Consider the following 6,689-nt stretch of genomic DNA (forward strand, 5'->3'; position numbering starts at 1 on the left):
TGATCACTCATTATTAGAAATTCCATTAATTTCAAAAAATAAAATTAAAAATATTTTCAATAAATAATTTATTTAAATAATAATAATAATAATAATAATTTAATATTTACAATTAATATGGCAGATTAGTGCTTTGAACTTAAAATTCAACTATAAAGACAATTTTTTTCTTTTATTAATATTAATATTTTAATAAATCAATATATTTTGAACTGAATTTAAAATTCAAATAAATCTAATTAATTTATTAATAATTTCTACATGAAATATATTTTTATTTCAAGATTCAAATTCTTTTTACTCTGATAATCTTATTTCATTTCATAATTTAACTATAATAATAATAATAATAATTATTACTTTAACAATATTTTTTATTATAGATTTTTCATTAAATAATTTTTTAAATCTTAATCTTTTAAAAAATCATACTATTGAGATTATTTGAACTTTAACACCTATAATTATTTTAATAATTATCTGTTTTCCATCTTTAAAAATTTTATATTATATTGATGAAATTATAAATCCTTATTTTTCAATTAAATCAATTGGTCACCAATGATACTGATCCTATGAATACCCAGAATTTAATAATTATGAATTTGATTCATATATATTAAATTATGAATCTATAAATCAATTTCGGCTATTAGAAACAGATAATCGATTAATTATTCCATTTAAAATTTCAATACGAATAATTGTATCTTCAATAGATGTAATTCACTCATGAACTATTCCATCATTAGGAATTAAAGTTGACGCAATCCCTGGACGAATTAATCAATTAAATTTATTTTGTATTCGTCCTGGAATTTATTTTGGTCAATGTTCAGAAATTTGTGGAATAAATCATAGTTTTATACCAATTATATTAGAAAGAACTTCTTATGAATTATTTTCAAATTGAATTAAAAAAAAAATATTATGAAAAATTAGTTAATTTATAACATTAGACTGTCATTCTAAAATTAATAATTTAATTTATTATTTTTCTTCCATTAGATGTCTGAAATTAAGAATTGATCTTTTAAATCAATTATAGTAATTAAAATTTACTTCTAATGAATTCCACAAATAATACCTATTAATTGATTAATTATTTTTTTAATATGCATAATTTGTTTAATTTCAATTATAATTTTATTAAATTCTATAATATTAAATTTTAAAATTAAAAATTTTAAAAAAAAAATTATTTATAAAAAATGAAAATGATTATGATAAATTTATTTGAAACTTTTGATCCATCAATTAATAATTATTTTCAATTAAACTGAATTTTTATATTTATACCAATTATTATTTTTCCTAATATATATTGACTAATTCCATCACGAATTATAATAATTTTTAAATTATTTATTAAATATCTATTCAATGAATACAAAATAATTATATCAAATAAATATATTATAAATATTATTATATTTTTAAGAATTATAATCTATATTATATTACTAAATTTATTTAGATTAATTCCTTACATTTTTACATCAACTAGACATCTATTATTTAATTTATCAATATCTTTATCTTTATGAATAAGATTTATAATCTATTCAATTATTAATTTTCCAATTAAAACTTTAAGACATTTAGTTCCATTAAATTCACCAAAATTTTTAATAAATTTTATAGTAATTATTGAATTAATTAGATTAATAATTCGACCTTGAACCTTATCTATTCGATTATCGGCAAATTTAATTTCAGGTCATTTAATTTTAATTTTATTAAGAAATTTTATAATAAATTTTTTTCTATTATCCCCAATTTCATTAATTATTCAAAATATATTATTAACTTTAGAAATTTCTATAGCTTTAATTCAAGCTTATGTATTTTCAATTTTATTAACATTATATTTCTCAGAATCAAATTAAATGAAAAAAAATTTTCCATTTCATATAGTAACTATTAGTCCTTGACCTCTTATTTCATCTATAAATTTAATAAACTTAATATTAAGAACAATTTTATGAATTTATTCAAATAATTTAATATTAATAATTATAAACTTAATTATATTAATTTTAGTTTCTCTAATGTGATTTCGAGATATTATTCGAGAAAGAACATTTCAAGGAATACATTCATTATCAATTATTTCAATAATAAAATTTAGAATAATTATATTTATTATTTCTGAATTATTTTTTTTTATTTCATTTTTTTGAACTTTCTTTCATAATTCAATTTCTCCTTCAATCGAAATTAATTTTTCTTGACCTCCTTCTATAATTAAATTTTTTAATCCATTTGAAATTCCTTTATTAAATTCTATTATTTTAATTACATCAGGATTTACTGTTACATTAAGACATTATTACTTATTAAATAATAAATCAAAATCAAGTATTTTAAATTTAATATTTACAATTATTTTAGGATTTTATTTTAATTTTATACAAATATTCGAATATTATAATTCATTTTTTTGTATTAATGATAGAATCTTTGGATCAATTTTTTATTTATCAACAGGATTTCATGGAATTCATGTTCTTATTGGAACTTTAATGTTATTATATTCTTTTATTCGAATATGTAAAAACCACTTTTCATCAATCCATCATATTAATTTTGAATTCTCAATTTGATATTGACATTTTGTAGATGTAATTTGATTATTTATTTATATATTTTATTATATCTTAATAAATTAAATCTTCTTATATTTAATTTTTATTAATAAATTAAATAAATATATAGTATAATTATTACAATTAATTTCCAATTAAAAAATTTAAAATAACTTAATATATTTAATTAATATTATAATTTTTTATTTATTAAATTTAATTATTATTTTAATTATTTTATTCTTAAATAAATTTTTATCAATAATTAAAAAAATTAATTTTGAAAAAAATCTTCCATATGAATGTGGATTTAACCCTATTACAAAAATAAATTTACCATTCTCACTTCCATTTTATTTAATTTCATTAACATTTATAATTTTCGATATTGAAATTATTTTATTAATACCTTTAATTTCATTTATTAAAACCCTAAATTACTTATATATATTTATTATAATAACTTTTTTTTTCTTAATATTAATTTTTTCATTAATTATAGAATGATTTTGTAATTATTTAAATTGAATATATTAAATATATATATATATATATATAAGGATTTTTTTTTTAAAAATCTATATTTAAGTCGAAATTAAAAGTAATATTATTACTTCTTATATATATATACATATATATATATATATATATATATATTAAATAATTTTAAATTAAAGCCAAAAAGAGGCATTTTATTGTTAATAAAATCATTGAATTATATTATTCTAATTTAATTTATATAGTTTATAAAAACATTATACTTTCAATATAAAATTATTAGTAAAAAAATAATTAATTATAAATAGAAATAAATTAATAAAGCTTCTAACTTTAATCTAGATATTAAATTATCATTATTTCTATTCATAATATATATATATATATATATATATTATATATATATATATATATATATATATATATATTTAAAAATTTAAAAATTTCCTTAATATTTTCAATATTATGCTCTAATATATAAGCTATTTAAATATTAATTAAATTCATTTACTATTTTTTTTTTAAAATTAATAAATTTATTTAAATTTATTATTTTAAATTATTTTTAAATTTTTAAATTTATTTTATATATATATATATATATATATATTTATAATTAATTAATTTAATAAAATTAATACTATTAAATAAATATATATTAATAATATATAAAAAATTTTTAATATATAATTTATTTCAAATAAATTACAAAAAAAATATATAATCTTTCCTGTAAATTTTTCAATCACTCCTTTTTCAAAATAAATCTCATAAAAAACTAATCAATAAAATAAATAATTTAAAATAAATTTATATAAAAAATCCATTATAAAAAAACTTTTAATTAATATAACAAATTTATTTAAAAAATTTATATTAAATATTAATAATGAAAATAAAATCCCTAATAATATTATTTTAAAAACAAAATATTTAAAAATATAAAACAAATTAACTCCAATAAAAAAAAAAAAAAAATTATAAATAAATTTTCTAATAAATAATATAATTAATAAAATAAATATTATATGTGTTATTATAATTCTATCTTCATCAAAATAAATTAAATTTATTATAAAATAATTTATTATTAAAATATTTATTAAACGAAAAGAATATGATACAGTAAAAATTGTACCAATAATTAAATTTAATAATCTAAAAATTCTTATTATATTTAAAAAATAATACTCAATAATTAAATCTTTAGAAAAATATCCAACTAAAAAAGGAAATCCACACAATATAAATAATGAAAATATTATTAATAAACCTTTTATTGGATATACATAATATATTCCAAAATAAAAACGAAAATTTTGAATTCCTCTTATATAATGAATATAACTACCTACACATATAAATATTATAGATTTAAAAAAAGCATGAATAAATAAATGTAAAAATGTTAAATTTACTATTCCTAAAGAAAAAATTCTTATTATAAATCCTAACTGACTTAATGTTGATAAAGCAATAATCTTTTTAAAATCTATTTCAAAATTTGCTATCACACCTGATATAAATATTGTTATTCTTGAAACTATTAAAATATACTCTTTATATTTTAAATCAATTAATATATCATAATTAATTAATAAATAAATTCCAGCAGTTACTAATGTTGATGAATGAACTAAAGAAGAAACAGGAGTAGGAGCTATTATTGCAGCAGGTAATCAAATTATAAATATTAATTGCGCACTTTTCCTAAATACTATTATTAAAAATATTAATAAAATTAATAAATTTATATTATATAAAATTAAATTTCATCTACCAAAAATTATTATAAAAGAAATAATTATTAATAATCTTGAATCCCCTAAACGATTTAAAATCACAGTAATTATTCCTGAATTAAAAGCTAAATTCTTTTGATAATAAATAATTAAACAATAAGAAATCAAACCTAATCCATCTCATCCTAATAATAAAGTTAATATATTAGGACTTAAAATTAAAAAAATTATTGATATTAAAAATAACATTATCAAATAATAAAAACGTTTAATTAAATATTTATTATTTAAATTTATATAACTTACCCTATATAATAAAATTACTGAACAAATTAATATAACTAAAAACAAAAACATTAATAATTTGAATCTAATTATTAAAATTAAATTCATTTTTATTGAATTTAAATTATAAATTATTCATTCATAAATAAATAATTTATTAACTAATAAGACATAAAATCTTAAAAATATAAATATTAAACTTATTAAAATTAAAATAATTCTAAAAACAATTATTTTTAAAATAACTTAAAATACTATCATACATCTTTGAAACCACAATTCAATATTTTTAAAATTAAACTATTTAAATAAATTAAATTAATAAATCTAAAATAATTAAATTTAATGGTAATAAATGTAAAATTAAAGTTAAATAATTTATTAAACCCCTATTTATTAAATTAAAATTAAAATTATAAATTTTTCCAAACTGAATAAATCTATATAAATAAATTGAATAAATAAATCTAAATAAACAATAAAAAAATAAAAATATAAATAAATATTTATATCATATAATTAATCTTATTAATAAAAAAATTTCACTTACTATATTTAAAGAAATTGGAGCTCCTGAATTATAAACACATATTATAAATCATATTATTGATATTGAAGGTATTAAATTAATTAATCCTTTATTTACAAAAATAATTCGTCTATTAGTTTGTTTATAAATTTCATTAACTAAATAAAATAAACCTGAAGAAACTAACCCATGAGAAATTATTATTAATAACCCTCCTAATAAACCAATTTTTGAACCACTAAATATTCCTATAGATATAATTCCTATATGAATTACTGAAGATAAAGCAATGATTAATTTTATATCAAATTGAAATAAACATAATATTCTTAAAATCAATATTCCAAATAAATTAATTATTATTAAATAATAAATTAAATTAACAAATTTATTATTAAAAATTAAAATTAATCGTAATATTCCATATCTTCCTAACTTTAATATTACTGAAGCTAAAATTATTGAACTAAAAAATGAAGCTTCAACATGTGCTTTAATTAATCATCCATGAAATATATATATTGGAATTTTAATTAAAAAAGATATTAATAAATATATAAAATTAAAATAATCAAATATAAAATTCTTAATCTCTAAAAAAAAAAAAATTATTCTACCTCTTCTTTCTAATATTTTAAAAATTAAATACAACATTGGTAAAGAAAATACTAATGTATAAAATATTAAATAAAATGCAGCTAAAATTCGATCTTCTCTATACCCTCATTCTATAATTATATAAAAAATTAATAATAATCTAGATTCATATATAAAATAAAATATTAATAAATCTATGACTATAAAATTTAATAGCATTAAAAAAAATAAAATTAAATTTAATATTAAACATCCTTTTTTTATTTCATTTAAATTTATAAAAATTATTCCAAAAACTCAAATTATTATTAAAATTAAATAATTTGAATAATTATTATTTCTTAAGCCTATAAAAATATTAATTCATTTTATTCATCTAATATTTTTTAAAAAATATATTCCTATCAAAAATATTAAATTTCTTAAAATACAAAAATTAATATAATTTAT

General features: G+C 13.9%; 2 pseudogenes; both read left to right on the forward strand.

The window, feature by feature from the left end:
• The first annotated feature begins 259 nt into the window (after positions 1-259).
• Positions 260-2,333, forward strand: LOC126926098 (cytochrome c oxidase subunit 2-like; annotated as a pseudogene).
• LOC126926094 (ATP synthase subunit a-like) lies at positions 1,212-2,365 on the forward strand (annotated as a pseudogene).
• Positions 2,366-6,689: the final 4,324 nt, after the last annotated feature.

Source organism: Bombus affinis, chromosome 17 (assembly GCF_024516045.1).
Source record: "Bombus affinis isolate iyBomAffi1 chromosome 17, iyBomAffi1.2, whole genome shotgun sequence".
NCBI lineage: Eukaryota > Metazoa > Arthropoda > Insecta > Hymenoptera > Apidae > Bombus > Bombus affinis.